The sequence below is a fragment of the Petromyzon marinus genome, unplaced genomic scaffold, assembly GCF_048934315.1.
Source record: "Petromyzon marinus isolate PM22_M1 ecotype Great Lakes invasive population unplaced genomic scaffold, UKy_Petmar_22M1.pri1.0 PM_Scaffold_29, whole genome shotgun sequence".
Classification (NCBI taxonomy): domain Eukaryota; kingdom Metazoa; phylum Chordata; class Hyperoartia; order Petromyzontiformes; family Petromyzontidae; genus Petromyzon; species Petromyzon marinus.
In genome coordinates this window covers 1076747-1093249 of record NW_027423268.1, presented here as the reverse complement: position 1 = coordinate 1093249, position 16503 = coordinate 1076747, and positions in this window count along the sequence as shown.

Here is a 16503-nt window from a genome sequence, read left to right as displayed (position 1 = left end):
AGGGTCCGGGGAGGGTCCGGGGAGGGTCCGGGGAGGGTCCGGGGAGGGTCCGGGGAGGGTCCGGGGAGGGTCCGGGGAGGGTCCGGGGAGGGTCCGGGGAGGGTCCGGGGAGGGTCCGGGGAGGGTCCGGGGAGGGTCCGGGGAGGGTCCGGGGAGGGTCCGGGGAGGGTCCGGGGAGGGTCCGGGGAGGGTCCGGGGAGGGTCCGGGGAGGGTCCGGGGAGGGTCCGGGGAGGGTCCGGGGAGGGTCCGGGGAGGGTCCGGGGAGGGTCCGGGGAGGGTCCGGGGAGGGTCCGGGGAGGGTCCGGGGAGGGTCCGGGGAGGGTCCGGGGAGGGTCCGGGGAGGGTCCGGGGAGGGTCCGGGGAGGGTCCGGGGAGGGTCCGGGGAGGGTCCGGGGAGGGTCCGGGGAGGGTCCGGGGAGGGTCCGGGGAGGGTCCGGGGAGGGTCCGGGGAGGGTCCGGGGAGGGTCCGGGGAGGGTCCGGGGAGGGTCCGGGGAGGGTCCGGGGAGGGTCCGGGGAGGGTCCGGGGAGGGTCCGGGGAGGGTCCGGGGAGGGTCCGGGGAGGGTCCGGGGAGGGTCCGGGGAGGGTCCGGGGAGGGTCCGGGGAGGGTCCGGGGAGGGTCCGGGGAGGGTCCGGGGAGGGTCCGGGGAGGGTCCGGGGAGGGTCCGGGGAGGGTCCGGGGAGGGTCCGGGGAGGGTCCGGGGAGGGTCCGGGGAGGGTCCGGGGAGGGTCCGGGGAGGGTCCGGGGAGGGTCCGGGGAGGGTCCGGGGAGGGTCCGGGGAGGGTCCGGGGAGGGTCCGGGGAGGGTCCGGGGAGGGTCCGGGGAGGGTCCGGGGAGGGTCCGGGGAGGGTCCGGGGAGGGTCCGGGGAGGGTCCGGGGAGGGTCCGGGGAGGGTCCGGGGAGGGTCCGGGGAGGGTCCGGGGAGGGTCCGGGGAGGGTCCGGGGAGGGTCCGGGGAGGGTCCGGGGAGGGTCCGGGGAGGGTCCGGGGAGGGTCCGGGGAGGGTCCGGGGAGGGTCCGGGGAGGGTCCGGGGAGGGTCCGGGGAGGGTCCGGGGAGGGTCCGGGGAGGGTCCGGGGAGGGTCCGGGGAGGGTCCGGGGAGGGTCCGGGGAGGGTCCGGGGAGGGTCCGGGGAGGGTCCGGGGAGGGTCCGGGGAGGGTCCGGGGAGGGTCCGGGGAGGGTCCGGGGAGGGTCCGGGGAGGGTCCGGGGAGGGTCCGGGGAGGGTCCGGGGAGGGTCCGGGGAGGGTCCGGGGAGGGTCCGGGGAGGGTCCGGGGAGGGTCCGGGGAGGGTCCGGGGAGGGTCCGGGGAGGGTCCGGGGAGGGTCCGGGGAGGGTCCGGGGAGGGTCCGGGGAGGGTCCGGGGAGGGTCCGGGGAGGGTCCGGGGAGGGTCCGGGGAGGGTCCGGGGAGGGTCCGGGGAGGGTCCGGGGAGGGTCCGGGGAGGGTCCGGGGAGGGTCCGGGGAGGGTCCGGGGAGGGTCCGGGGAGGGTCCGGGGAGGGTCCGGGGAGGGTCCGGGGAGGGTCCGGGGAGGGTCCGGGGAGGGTCCGGGGAGGGTCCGGGGAGGGTCCGGGGAGGGTCCGGGGAGGGTCCGGGGAGGGTCCGGGGAGGGTCCGGGGAGGGTCCGGGGAGGGTCCGGGGAGGGTCCGGGGAGGGTCCGGGGAGGGTCCGGGGAGGGTCCGGGGAGGGTCCGGGGAGGGTCCGGGGAGGGTCCGGGGAGGGTCCGGGGAGGGTCCGGGGAGGGTCCGGGGAGGGTCCGGGGAGGGTCCGGGGAGGGTCCGGGGAGGGTCCGGGGAGGGTCCGGGGAGGGTCCGGGGAGGGTCCGGGGAGGGTCCGGGGAGGGTCCGGGGAGGGTCCGGGGAGGGTCCGGGGAGGGTCCGGGGAGGGTCCGGGGAGGGTCCGGGGAGGGTCCGGGGAGGGTCCGGGGAGGGTCCGGGGAGGGTCCGGGGAGGGTCCGGGGAGGGTCCGGGGAGGGTCCGGGGAGGGTCCGGGGAGGGTCCGGGGAGGGTCCGGGGAGGGTCCGGGGAGGGTCCGGGGAGGGTCCGGGGAGGGTCCGGGGAGGGTCCGGGGAGGGTCCGGGGAGGGTCCGGGGAGGGTCCGGGGAGGGTCCGGGGAGGGTCCGGGGAGGGTCCGGGGAGGGTCCGGGGAGGGTCCGGGGAGGGTCCGGGGAGGGTCCGGGGAGGGTCCGGGGAGGGTCCGGGGAGGGTCCGGGGAGGGTCCGGGGAGGGTCCGGGGAGGGTCCGGGGAGGGTCCGGGGAGGGTCCGGGGAGGGTCCGGGGAGGGTCCGGGGAGGGTCCGGGGAGGGTCCGGGGAGGGTCCGGGGAGGGTCCGGGGAGGGTCCGGGGAGGGTCCGGGGAGGGTCCGGGGAGGGTCCGGGGAGGGTCCGGGGAGGGTCCGGGGAGGGTCCGGGGAGGGTCCGGGGAGGGTCCGGGGAGGGTCCGGGGAGGGTCCGGGGAGGGTCCGGGGAGGGTCCGGGGAGGGTCCGGGGAGGGTCCGGGGAGGGTCCGGGGAGGGTCCGGGGAGGGTCCGGGGAGGGTCCGGGGAGGGTCCGGGGAGGGTCCGGGGAGGGTCCGGGGAGGGTCCGGGGAGGGTCCGGGGAGGGTCCGGGGAGGGTCCGGGGAGGGTCCGGGGAGGTGTCCGGGGAGGGTCCGGGGAGGGTCCGGGGAGGGTCCGGGGAGGGTCCGGGGAGGGTCCGGGGAGGGTCCGGGGAGGGTCCGGGGAGGGTCCGGGGAGGGTCCGGGGAGGGTCCGGGGAGGGTCCGGGGAGGGTCCGGGGAGGGTCCGGGGAGGGTCCGGGGAGGGTCCGGGGAGGGTCCGGGGAGGGTCCGGGGAGGGTCCGGGGAGGGTCCGGGGAGGGTCCGGGGAGGGTCCGGGGAGGGTCCGGGGAGGGTCCGGGGAGGGTCCGGGGAGGGTCCGGGGAGGGTCCGGGGAGGGTCCGGGGAGGGTCCGGGGAGGGTCCGGGGAGGGTCCGGGGAGGGTCCGGGGAGGGTCCGGGGAGGGTCCGGGGAGGGTCCGGGGAGGGTCCGGGGAGGGTCCGGGGAGGGTCCGGGGAGGGTCCGGGGAGGGTCCGGGGAGGGTCCGGGGAGGGTCCGGGGAGGGTCCGGGGAGGGTCCGGGGAGGGTCCGGGGAGGGTCCGGGGAGGGTCCGGGGAGGGTCCGGGGAGGGTCCGGGGAGGGTCCGGGGAGGGTCCGGGGAGGGTCCGGGGAGGGTCCGGGGAGGGTCCGGGGAGGGTCCGGGGAGGGTCCGGGGAGGGTCCGGGGAGGGTCCGGGGAGGGTCCGGGGAGGGTCCGGGGAGGGTCCGGGGAGGGTCCGGGGAGGGTCCGGGGAGGGTCCGGGGAGGGTCCGGGGAGGGTCCGGGGAGGGTCCGGGGAGGGTCCGGGGAGGGTCCGGGGAGGGTCCGGGGAGGGTCCGGGGAGGGTCCGGGGAGGGTCCGGGGAGGGTCCGGGGAGGGTCCGGGGAGGGTCCGGGGAGGGTCCGGGGAGGGTCCGGGGAGGGTCCGGGGAGGGTCCGGGGAGGGTCCGGGGAGGGTCCGGGGAGGGTCCGGGGAGGGTCCGGGGAGGGTCCGGGGAGGGTCCGGGGAGGGTCCGGGGAGGGTCCGGGGAGGGTCCGGGGAGGGTCCGGGGAGGGTCCGGGGAGGGTCCGGGGAGGGTCCGGGGAGGGTCCGGGGAGGGTCCGGGGAGGGTCCGGGGAGGGTCCGGGGAGGGTCCGGGGAGGGTCCGGGGAGGGTCCGGGGAGGGTCCGGGGAGGGTCCGGGGAGGGTCCGGGGAGGGTCCGGGGAGGGTCCGGGGAGGGTCCGGGGAGGGTCCGGGGAGGGTCCGGGGAGGGTCCGGGGAGGGTCCGGGGAGGGTCCGGGGAGGGTCCGGGGAGGGTCCGGGGAGGGTCCGGGGAGGGTCCGGGGAGGGTCCGGGGAGGGTCCGGGGAGGGTCCGGGGAGGGTCCGGGGAGGGTCCGGGGAGGGTCCGGGGAGGGTCCGGGGAGGGTCCGGGGAGGGTCCGGGGAGGGTCCGGGGAGGGTCCGGGGAGGGTCCGGGGAGGGTCCGGGGAGGGTCCGGGGAGGGTCCGGGGAGGGTCCGGGGAGGGTCCGGGGAGGGTCCGGGGAGGGTCCGGGGAGGGTCCGGGGAGGGTCCGGGGAGGGTCCGGGGAGGGTCCGGGGAGGGTCCGGGGAGGGTCCGGGGAGGGTCCGGGGAGGGTCCGGGGAGGGTCCGGGGAGGGTCCGGGGAGGGTCCGGGGAGGGTCCGGGGAGGGTCCGGGGAGGGTCCGGGGAGGGTCCGGGGAGGGTCCGGGGAGGGTCCGGGGAGGGTCCGGGGAGGGTCCGGGGAGGGTCCGGGGAGGGTCCGGGGAGGGTCCGGGGAGGGTCCGGGGAGGGTCCGGGGAGGGTCCGGGGAGGGTCCGGGGAGGGTCCGGGGAGGGTCCGGGGAGGGTCCGGGGAGGGTCCGGGGAGGGTCCGGGGAGGGTCCGGGGAGGGTCCGGGGAGGGTCCGGGGAGGGTCCGGGGAGGGTCCGGGGAGGGTCCGGGGAGGGTCCGGGGAGGGTCCGGGGAGGGTCCGGGGAGGGTCCGGGGAGGGTCCGGGGAGGGTCCGGGGAGGGTCCGGGGAGGGTCCGGGGAGGGTCCGGGGAGGGTCCGGGGAGGGTCCGGGGAGGGTCCGGGGAGGGTCCGGGGAGGGTCCGGGGAGGGTCCGGGGAGGGTCCGGGGAGGGTCCGGGGAGGGTCCGGGGAGGGTCCGGGGAGGGTCCGGGGAGGGTCCGGGGAGGGTCCGGGGAGGGTCCGGGGAGGGTCCGGGGAGGGTCCGGGGAGGGTCCGGGGAGGGTCCGGGGAGGGTCCGGGGAGGGTCCGGGGAGGGTCCGGGGAGGGTCCGGGGAGGGTCCGGGGAGGGTCCGGGGAGGGTCCGGGGAGGGTCCGGGGAGGGTCCGGGGAGGGTCCGGGGAGGGTCCGGGGAGGGTCCGGGGAGGGTCCGGGGAGGGTCCGGGGAGGGTCCGGGGAGGGTCCGGGGAGGGTCCGGGGAGGGTCCGGGGAGGGTCCGGGGAGGGTCCGGGGAGGGTCCGGGGAGGGTCCGGGGAGGGTCCGGGGAGGGTCCGGGGAGGGTCCGGGGAGGGTCCGGGGAGGGTCCGGGGAGGGTCCGGGGAGGGTCCGGGGAGGGTCCGGGGAGGGTCCGGGGAGGGTCCGGGGAGGGTCCGGGGAGGGTCCGGGGAGGGTCCGGGGAGGGTCCGGGGAGGGTCCGGGGAGGGTCCGGGGAGGGTCCGGGGAGGGTCCGGGGAGGGTCCGGGGAGGGTCCGGGGAGGGTCCGGGGAGGGTCCGGGGAGGGTCCGGGGAGGGTCCGGGGAGGGTCCGGGGAGGGTCCGGGGAGGGTCCGGGGAGGGTCCGGGGAGGGTCCGGGGAGGGTCCGGGGAGGGTCCGGGGAGGGTCCGGGGAGGGTCCGGGGAGGGTCCGGGGAGGGTCCGGGGAGGGTCCGGGGAGGGTCCGGGGAGGGTCCGGGGAGGGTCCGGGGAGGGTCCGGGGAGGGTCCGGGGAGGGTCCGGGGAGGGTCCGGGGAGGGTCCGGGGAGGGTCCGGGGAGGGTCCGGGGAGGGTCCGGGGAGGGTCCGGGGAGGGTCCGGGGAGGGTCCGGGGAGGGTCCGGGGAGGGTCCGGGGAGGGTCCGGGGAGGGTCCGGGGAGGGTCCGGGGAGGGTCCGGGGAGGGTCCGGGGAGGGTCCGGGGAGGGTCCGGGGAGGGTCCGGGGAGGGTCCGGGGAGGGTCCGGGGAGGGTCCGGGGAGGGTCCGGGGAGGGTCCGGGGAGGGTCCGGGGAGGGTCCGGGGAGGGTCCGGGGAGGGTCCGGGGAGGGTCCGGGGAGGGTCCGGGGAGGGTCCGGGGAGGGTCCGGGGAGGGTCCGGGGAGGGTCCGGGGAGGGTCCGGGGAGGGTCCGGGGAGGGTCCGGGGAGGGTCCGGGGAGGGTCCGGGGAGGGTCCGGGGAGGGTCCGGGGAGGGTCCGGGGAGGGTCCGGGGAGGGTCCGGGGAGGGTCCGGGGAGGGTCCGGGGAGGGTCCGGGGAGGGTCCGGGGAGGGTCCGGGGAGGGTCCGGGGAGGGTCCGGGGAGGGTCCGGGGAGGGTCCGGGGAGGGTCCGGGGAGGGTCCGGGGAGGGTCCGGGGAGGGTCCGGGGAGGGTCCGGGGAGGGTCCGGGGAGGGTCCGGGGAGGGTCCGGGGAGGGTCCGGGGAGGGTCCGGGGAGGGTCCGGGGAGGGTCCGGGGAGGGTCCGGGGAGGGTCCGGGGAGGGTCCGGGGAGGGTCCGGGGAGGGTCCGGGGAGGGTCCGGGGAGGGTCCGGGGAGGGTCCGGGGAGGGTCCGGGGAGGGTCCGGGGAGGGTCCGGGGAGGGTCCGGGGAGGGTCCGGGGAGGGTCCGGGGAGGGTCCGGGGAGGGTCCGGGGAGGGTCCGGGGAGGGTCCGGGGAGGGTCCGGGGAGGGTCCGGGGAGGGTCCGGGGAGGGTCCGGGGAGGGTCCGGGGAGGGTCCGGGGAGGGTCCGGGGAGGGTCCGGGGAGGGTCCGGGGAGGGTCCGGGGAGGGTCCGGGGAGGGTCCGGGGAGGGTCCGGGGAGGGTCCGGGGAGGGTCCGGGGAGGGTCCGGGGAGGGTCCGGGGAGGGTCCGGGGAGGGTCCGGGGAGGGTCCGGGGAGGGTCCGGGGAGGGTCCGGGGAGGGTCCGGGGAGGGTCCGGGGAGGGTCCGGGGAGGGTCCGGGGAGGGTCCGGGGAGGGTCCGGGGAGGGTCCGGGGAGGGTCCGGGGAGGGTCCGGGGAGGGTCCGGGGAGGGTCCGGGGAGGGTCCGGGGAGGGTCCGGGGAGGGTCCGGGGAGGGTCCGGGGAGGGTCCGGGGAGGGTCCGGGGAGGGTCCGGGGAGGGTCCGGGGAGGGTCCGGGGAGGGTCCGGGGAGGGTCCGGGGAGGGTCCGGGGAGGGTCCGGGGAGGGTCCGGGGAGGGTCCGGGGAGGGTCCGGGGAGGGTCCGGGGAGGGTCCGGGGAGGGTCCGGGGAGGGTCCGGGGAGGGTCCGGGGAGGGTCCGGGGAGGGTCCGGGGAGGGTCCGGGGAGGGTCCGGGGAGGGTCCGGGGAGGGTCCGGGGAGGGTCCGGGGAGGGTCCGGGGAGGGTCCGGGGAGGGTCCGGGGAGGGTCCGGGGAGGGTCCGGGGAGGGTCCGGGGAGGGTCCGGGGAGGGTCCGGGGAGGGTCCGGGGAGGGTCCGGGGAGGGTCCGGGGAGGGTCCGGGGAGGGTCCGGGGAGGGTCCGGGGAGGGTCCGGGGAGGGTCCGGGGAGGGTCCGGGGAGGGTCCGGGGAGGGTCCGGGGAGGGTCCGGGGAGGGTCCGGGGAGGGTCCGGGGAGGGTCCGGGGAGGGTCCGGGGAGGGTCCGGGGAGGGTCCGGGGAGGGTCCGGGGAGGGTCCGGGGAGGGTCCGGGGAGGGTCCGGGGAGGGTCCGGGGAGGGTCCGGGGAGGGTCCGGGGAGGGTCCGGGGAGGGTCCGGGGAGGGTCCGGGGAGGGTCCGGGGAGGGTCCGGGGAGGGTCCGGGGAGGGTCCGGGGAGGGTCCGGGGAGGGTCCGGGGAGGGTCCGGGGAGGGTCCGGGGAGGGTCCGGGGAGGGTCCGGGGAGGGTCCGGGGAGGGTCCGGGGAGGGTCCGGGGAGGGTCCGGGGAGGGTCCGGGGAGGGTCCGGGGAGGGTCCGGGGAGGGTCCGGGGAGGGTCCGGGGAGGGTCCGGGGAGGGTCCGGGGAGGGTCCGGGGAGGGTCCGGGGAGGGTCCGGGGAGGGTCCGGGGAGGGTCCGGGGAGGGTCCGGGGAGGGTCCGGGGAGGGTCCGGGGAGGGTCCGGGGAGGGTCCGGGGAGGGTCCGGGGAGGGTCCGGGGAGGGTCCGGGGAGGGTCCGGGGAGGGTCCGGGGAGGGTCCGGGGAGGGTCCGGGGAGGGTCCGGGGAGGGTCCGGGGAGGGTCCGGGGAGGGTCCGGGGAGGGTCCGGGGAGGGTCCGGGGAGGGTCCGGGGAGGGTCCGGGGAGGGTCCGGGGAGGGTCCGGGGAGGGTCCGGGGAGGGTCCGGGGAGGGTCCGGGGAGGGTCCGGGGAGGGTCCGGGGAGGGTCCGGGGAGGGTCCGGGGAGGGTCCGGGGAGGGTCCGGGGAGGGTCCGGGGAGGGTCCGGGGAGGGTCCGGGGAGGGTCCGGGGAGGGTCCGGGGAGGGTCCGGGGAGGGTCCGGGGAGGGTCCGGGGAGGGTCCGGGGAGGGTCCGGGGAGGGTCCGGGGAGGGTCCGGGGAGGGTCCGGGGAGGGTCCGGGGAGGGTCCGGGGAGGGTCCGGGGAGGGTCCGGGGAGGGTCCGGGGAGGGTCCGGGGAGGGTCCGGGGAGGGTCCGGGGAGGGTCCGGGGAGGGTCCGGGGAGGGTCCGGGGAGGGTCCGGGGAGGGTCCGGGGAGGGTCCGGGGAGGGTCCGGGGAGGGTCCGGGGAGGGTCCGGGGAGGGTCCGGGGAGGGTCCGGGGAGGGTCCGGGGAGGGTCCGGGGAGGGTCCGGGGAGGGTCCGGGGAGGGTCCGGGGAGGGTCCGGGGAGGGTCCGGGGAGGGTCCGGGGAGGGTCCGGGGAGGGTCCGGGGAGGGTCCGGGGAGGGTCCGGGGAGGGTCCGGGGAGGGTCCGGGGAGGGTCCGGGGAGGGTCCGGGGAGGGTCCGGGGAGGGTCCGGGGAGGGTCCGGGGAGGGTCCGGGGAGGGTCCGGGGAGGGTCCGGGGAGGGTCCGGGGAGGGTCCGGGGAGGGTCCGGGGAGGGTCCGGGGAGGGTCCGGGGAGGGTCCGGGGAGGGTCCGGGGAGGGTCCGGGGAGGGTCCGGGGAGGGTCCGGGGAGGGTCCGGGGAGGGTCCGGGGAGGGTCCGGGGAGGGTCCGGGGAGGGTCCGGGGAGGGTCCGGGGAGGGTCCGGGGAGGGTCCGGGGAGGGTCCGGGGAGGGTCCGGGGAGGGTCCGGGGAGGGTCCGGGGAGGGTCCGGGGAGGGTCCGGGGAGGGTCCGGGGAGGGTCCGGGGAGGGTCCGGGGAGGGTCCGGGGAGGGTCCGGGGAGGGTCCGGGGAGGGTCCGGGGAGGGTCCGGGGAGGGTCCGGGGAGGGTCCGGGGAGGGTCCGGGGAGGGTCCGGGGAGGGTCCGGGGAGGGTCCGGGGAGGGTCCGGGGAGGGTCCGGGGAGGGTCCGGGGAGGGTCCGGGGAGGGTCCGGGGAGGGTCCGGGGAGGGTCCGGGGAGGGTCCGGGGAGGGTCCGGGGAGGGTCCGGGGAGGGTCCGGGGAGGGTCCGGGGAGGGTCCGGGGAGGGTCCGGGGAGGGTCCGGGGAGGGTCCGGGGAGGGTCCGGGGAGGGTCCGGGGAGGGTCCGGGGAGGGTCCGGGGAGGGTCCGGGGAGGGTCCGGGGAGGGTCCGGGGAGGGTCCGGGGAGGGTCCGGGGAGGGTCCGGGGAGGGTCCGGGGAGGGTCCGGGGAGGGTCCGGGGAGGGTCCGGGGAGGGTCCGGGGAGGGTCCGGGGAGGGTCCGGGGAGGGTCCGGGGAGGGTCCGGGGAGGGTCCGGGGAGGGTCCGGGGAGGGTCCGGGGAGGGTCCGGGGAGGGTCCGGGGAGGGTCCGGGGAGGGTCCGGGGAGGGTCCGGGGAGGGTCCGGGGAGGGTCCGGGGAGGGTCCGGGGAGGGTCCGGGGAGGGTCCGGGGAGGGTCCGGGGAGGGTCCGGGGAGGGTCCGGGGAGGGTCCGGGGAGGGTCCGGGGAGGGTCCGGGGAGGGTCCGGGGAGGGTCCGGGGAGGGTCCGGGGAGGGTCCGGGGAGGGTCCGGGGAGGGTCCGGGGAGGGTCCGGGGAGGGTCCGGGGAGGGTCCGGGGAGGGTCCGGGGAGGGTCCGGGGAGGGTCCGGGGAGGGTCCGGGGAGGGTCCGGGGAGGGTCCGGGGAGGGTCCGGGGAGGGTCCGGGGAGGGTCCGGGGAGGGTCCGGGGAGGGTCCGGGGAGGGTCCGGGGAGGGTCCGGGGAGGGTCCGGGGAGGGTCCGGGGAGGGTCCGGGGAGGGTCCGGGGAGGGTCCGGGGAGGGTCCGGGGAGGGTCCGGGGAGGGTCCGGGGAGGGTCCGGGGAGGGTCCGGGGAGGGTCCGGGGAGGGTCCGGGGAGGGTCCGGGGAGGGTCCGGGGAGGGTCCGGGGAGGGTCCGGGGAGGGTCCGGGGAGGGTCCGGGGAGGGTCCGGGGAGGGTCCGGGGAGGGTCCGGGGAGGGTCCGGGGAGGGTCCGGGGAGGGTCCGGGGAGGGTCCGGGGAGGGTCCGGGGAGGGTCCGGGGAGGGTCCGGGGAGGGTCCGGGGAGGGTCCGGGGAGGGTCCGGGGAGGGTCCGGGGAGGGTCCGGGGAGGGTCCGGGGAGGGTCCGGGGAGGGTCCGGGGAGGGTCCGGGGAGGGTCCGGGGAGGGTCCGGGGAGGGTCCGGGGAGGGTCCGGGGAGGGTCCGGGGAGGGTCCGGGGAGGGTCCGGGGAGGGTCCGGGGAGGGTCCGGGGAGGGTCCGGGGAGGGTCCGGGGAGGGTCCGGGGAGGGTCCGGGGAGGGTCCGGGGAGGGTCCGGGGAGGGTCCGGGGAGGGTCCGGGGAGGGTCCGGGGAGGGTCCGGGGAGGGTCCGGGGAGGGTCCGGGGAGGGTCCGGGGAGGGTCCGGGGAGGGTCCGGGGAGGGTCCGGGGAGGGTCCGGGGAGGGTCCGGGGAGGGTCCGGGGAGGGTCCGGGGAGGGTCCGGGGAGGGTCCGGGGAGGGTCCGGGGAGGGTCCGGGGAGGGTCCGGGGAGGGTCCGGGGAGGGTCCGGGGAGGGTCCGGGGAGGGTCCGGGGAGGGTCCGGGGAGGGTCCGGGGAGGGTCCGGGGAGGGTCCGGGGAGGGTCCGGGGAGGGTCCGGGGAGGGTCCGGGGAGGGTCCGGGGAGGGTCCGGGGAGGGTCCGGGGAGGGTCCGGGGAGGGTCCGGGGAGGGTCCGGGGAGGGTCCGGGGAGGGTCCGGGGAGGGTCCGGGGAGGGTCCGGGGAGGGTCCGGGGAGGGTCCGGGGAGGGTCCGGGGAGGGTCCGGGGAGGGTCCGGGGAGGGTCCGGGGAGGGTCCGGGGAGGGTCCGGGGAGGGTCCGGGGAGGGTCCGGGGAGGGTCCGGGGAGGGTCCGGGGAGGGTCCGGGGAGGGTCCGGGGAGGGTCCGGGGAGGGTCCGGGGAGGGTCCGGGGAGGGTCCGGGGAGGGTCCGGGGAGGGTCCGGGGAGGGTCCGGGGAGGGTCCGGGGAGGGTCCGGGGAGGGTCCGGGGAGGGTCCGGGGAGGGTCCGGGGAGGGTCCGGGGAGGGTCCGGGGAGGGTCCGGGGAGGGTCCGGGGAGGGTCCGGGGAGGGTCCGGGGAGGGTCCGGGGAGGGTCCGGGGAGGGTCCGGGGAGGGTCCGGGGAGGGTCCGGGGAGGGTCCGGGGAGGGTCCGGGGAGGGTCCGGGGAGGGTCCGGGGAGGGTCCGGGGAGGGTCCGGGGAGGGTCCGGGGAGGGTCCGGGGAGGGTCCGGGGAGGGTCCGGGGAGGGTCCGGGGAGGGTCCGGGGAGGGTCCGGGGAGGGTCCGGGGAGGGTCCGGGGAGGGTCCGGGGAGGGTCCGGGGAGGGTCCGGGGAGGGTCCGGGGAGGGTCCGGGGAGGGTCCGGGGAGGGTCCGGGGAGGGTCCGGGGAGGGTCCGGGGAGGGTCCGGGGAGGGTCCGGGGAGGGTCCGGGGAGGGTCCGGGGAGGGTCCGGGGAGGGTCCGGGGAGGGTCCGGGGAGGGTCCGGGGAGGGTCCGGGGAGGGTCCGGGGAGGGTCCGGGGAGGGTCCGGGGAGGGTCCGGGGAGGGTCCGGGGAGGGTCCGGGGAGGGTCCGGGGAGGGTCCGGGGAGGGTCCGGGGAGGGTCCGGGGAGGGTCCGGGGAGGGTCCGGGGAGGGTCCGGGGAGGGTCCGGGGAGGGTCCGGGGAGGGTCCGGGGAGGGTCCGGGGAGGGTCCGGGGAGGGTCCGGGGAGGGTCCGGGGAGGGTCCGGGGAGGGTCCGGGGAGGGTCCGGGGAGGGTCCGGGGAGGGTCCGGGGAGGGTCCGGGGAGGGTCCGGGGAGGGTCCGGGGAGGGTCCGGGGAGGGTCCGGGGAGGGTCCGGGGAGGGTCCGGGGAGGGTCCGGGGAGGGTCCGGGGAGGGTCCGGGGAGGGTCCGGGGAGGGTCCGGGGAGGGTCCGGGGAGGGTCCGGGGAGGGTCCGGGGAGGGTCCGGGGAGGGTCCGGGGAGGGTCCGGGGAGGGTCCGGGGAGGGTCCGGGGAGGGTCCGGGGAGGGTCCGGGGAGGGTCCGGGGAGGGTCCGGGGAGGGTCCGGGGAGGGTCCGGGGAGGGTCCGGGGAGGGTCCGGGGAGGGTCCGGGGAGGGTCCGGGGAGGGTCCGGGGAGGGTCCGGGGAGGGTCCGGGGAGGGTCCGGGGAGGGTCCGGGGAGGGTCCGGGGAGGGTCCGGGGAGGGTCCGGGGAGGGTCCGGGGAGGGTCCGGGGAGGGTCCGGGGAGGGTCCGGGGAGGGTCCGGGGAGGGTCCGGGGAGGGTCCGGGGAGGGTCCGGGGAGGGTCCGGGGAGGGTCCGGGGAGGGTCCGGGGAGGGTCCGGGGAGGGTCCGGGGAGGGTCCGGGGAGGGTCCGGGGAGGGTCCGGGGAGAAGAATCCAAATATATGAATGTTTAAGCTATGGGATATGAAATGGACGAGCGACCAATAAAACAGCATGTATTATGGGGTTGAATGCTTTTTGCTATTCACAAAATAAAACAAAAGCAGTCATGCAAATATCTGAATTTTCACAGCACAGCAAAATCAGTTGCACCATTCAATTCCGCTCGTCCAGACGGGGAGAATTCAATCACATTCATTCGATGCGACGTTTCTTGTGGGATTTAATGAGCGACAACATTTTGACCCCAAACCGAGAGAATTCTGGGATGTTTGTGGTTTTTTGGTAATTACTCTGAAAGGAAACGTTGCAGACCCATCAAGGTGGTAATCGTACTGCTCGCCTCGTCGAGAAGAATCCAAATATATGAATGTTTAAGCTATGGGATATGAAATGGACGAGCGACCAATAAAACAACATGTATTATGGGGTTGAATGCTTTTTGCTATTCACAAAATAAAACAAAAGCAGTCATGCAAATATCTGAATTTTCACAGCACAGCAAAATCAGTTGCACCATTCAATTCTGCTCTTCCAGACGGGGAGAATTCAATCACATTCATTCGATGCGACGTTTCTTATGAGATTTAATGAGCGACAACATTTTGACAGCAAACCGAGAGGATTCTGGGATGTTTGTGGTTTTTTGGTAATAACTCTGGAAGGAAACGTCGGAAACCCATCAAGGTGGTACTCGTACTGCTCGCCTCGTCGAGAAGAATCCAAATCTATGAATGTTTAAGCTATGGGATATGAAATGGACGAGCGACCAATAAAAGAACATGTATTATGGGGTTGAATGCTTTTTGCTATTCACAAAATAAAACAAAAGCAGTCATGCAAATATCTGAATTTTCACAGCACAGCAAAATCAGTTGCACCATTCAATTCCGCTCTTCCAGACGGGGAGAATTCAATCACATTCATTCGATGCGACGTTTCTTATGGGATTTAATGAGCGACAACATTTTGACAGCAAACCGAGAGGATTCTGGGATGTTTGTGGTTTTTTGGTAATAACTCTGGAAGGAAACGTCGGAAACCCATCAAGTTGGTACTCGTACTGCTCGCCTCGTCGAGAAGAATCAAAATATATGAATGTTTAAGCTATGGGATATGAAATGGACGAGCGACCAATAAAACAACATGTATTATGGGGTTGAATGCTTTTTGCTATTCACAAAATAAAACAAAAGCAGTCATGCAAATATCTGAATTTTCACAGCACAGCAAAATCAGTTGCACCATTCAATTCCGCTCGTCCAGACGGGGAGAATTCAATCACATTCATTCGATGCGACGTTTCTTGTGGGATTTAATGAGCGACAACATTTTGACCCCAAACCGAGAGAATTCTGGGATGTTTGTGGTTTTTTGGTAATTACTCTGGAAGGAAACGTTGCAGACCCATCAAGGTGGTACTCGTACTGCTCGCCTCGTCGAGAAGAATCCAAATATATGAATGTTTAAGCTATGGGATATGAAATGGACGAGCGACCAATAAAACAACATGTATTATGGGGTTGAATGCTTTTTGCTATTCACAAAATAAAACAAAAGCAGTCATGCAAATATCTGAATTTTCACAGCACAGCAAAATCAGTTGCACCATTCAATTCCGCTCTTCCAGACGGGGAGAATTCAATCACATTCATTCGATGCGACGTTTCTTATGAGATTTAATGAGCGACAACATTTTGACAGCAAACCGAGAGGATTCTGGGATGTTTGTGGTTTTTTGGTAATAACTCTGGAAGAAAACGTCGGAAACCCATCAAGGTGGTACTCGTACTGCTCGCCTCGTCGAGAAGAATCCAAATCTATGAATGTTTAAGCTATGGGATATGAAATGGACGAGCGACCAATAAAACAACATGTATTATGGGGTTGAATGCTTTTTGCTATTCACAAAATAAAACAAAAGCAGTCATGCAAATATCTGAATTTTCACAGCACAGCAAAATCAGTTGCACCATTCAATTCCGCTCTTCCAGACGGGGAGAATTCAATCACATTCATTCGATGCGACGTTTCTTATGGGATTTAATGAGCGACAACATTTTGACAGCAAACCGAGAGGATTCTGGGATGTTTGTGGTTTTTTGGTAATAACTCTGGAAGGAAACGTCGGAAACCCATCAAGGTGGTACTCGTACTGCTCGCCTCGTCGAGAAGAATCAAAATATATGAATGTTTAAGCTATGGGATATGAAATGGACGAGCGACCAATAAAACAACATGTATTATGGGGTTGAATGCTTTTTGCTATTCACAAAATAAAACAAAAGCAGTCATGCAAATATCTGAATTTTCACAGCACAGCAAAATCAGTTGCACCATTCAATTCCGCTCGTCCAGACGGGGAGAATTCAATCACATTCATTCGATGCGACGTTTCTTGTGGGATTTAATGAGCGACAACATTTTGACCCCAAACCGAGAGAATTCTGGGATGTTTGTGGTTTTTTGGTAATAACTCTGGAAGGACACGTCGGAGACCCATCAAGGTGGTACTCGTACTGCTCGCCTCGTCGAGAGGAATCCAAATATAAGAATGGTTAAGCTATGGGATATGAAATGGACGAGCGACCAATAAAACAGCATGTATTATGGGGTTGAATGCTTTTTGCTATTCACAAAATAAAACAAACGCAGTCATGCAAATATCTGAATTTTCACAGCACAGCAAAATCAGTTGCACCATTCAATTCCGCTCGTCCAGACGGGGAGAATTCAATGACATTCATTCGATGCGACGTTTCTTATGGGATTTAATGAGCGACAACATTTTGACAGCAAACCTAGAGGATTCTGGGATGTTTGTGGTTTTTTGGTAATAACTCTGGAAGGAAACGTCGGAAACCCATCAAGGTGGTACTCGTACTGCTCGCCTCGTCGAGAAGAATCCAAATATATGAATGTTTAAGCTATGGGATATGAAATGGACGAGCGACCAATAAAACAACATGTATTATGGGGTTGAATGCTTTTTGCTATTCACAAAATAAAACAAAAGCAGTCATGCAAATTTCTGAAATTTCACAGCACAGCAAAATCAGTTGCACCATTCAATTCCGCTCTTCCAGACGGGGAGAATTCAATCACATTCATTCGATGCGACGTTTCTTATGGGATTTAATGAGCGACAACATTTTGACAACAAACCGAGAGGATTCTGGGATGTTTGTGGTTTTTTGGTAATAACTCTGGAAGGAAACGTCGGAAACCCATCAAGGTGGTACTCGTACTGCTCGCCTCGTCGAGAAGAATCCAAATATATGAATGTTTAAGCTATGGGATATGAAATGGACGAGCGACCAATAAAACAACATGTATTATGGGTTGAATGCTTTTTGCTATTCATAAAATAAAACAAAAGCAGTCATGCAAATATCTGAATTTTCACAGCACAGCAAAATCAGTTGCACCATTCAATTCCGCTCGTCCAGACGGGGAGAATTCAATCACATTCATTCGATGCGACGTTTCTTATGGGATTTAATGAGCGACAACATTTTGACAGCAAACCGAGAGGATTCTGGAATGTTTGTGGTTTTTTGGTAATAACTCTGGAAGGACACGTCGCAGACCCATCAAGGTGGTACTCGTACTGCTCGCCTCGTCGAGAGGAATCCAAATATAAGAATGGTTAAGCTATGGGATATGAAATGGACGAGCGACCAATAAAACAGCATGTATTATGGGGTTGAATGCTTTTTGCTATTCACAAAATAAAACAAAAGCAGTCATGCAAATATCTGAATTTTCACAGCACAGCAAAATCAGTTGCACCATTCAATTCTGCTCTTCCAGACGGGGAGAATTCAATCACATTCATTCGATGCGACGTTTCTTATGGGATTTAATGAGCGACAACATTTT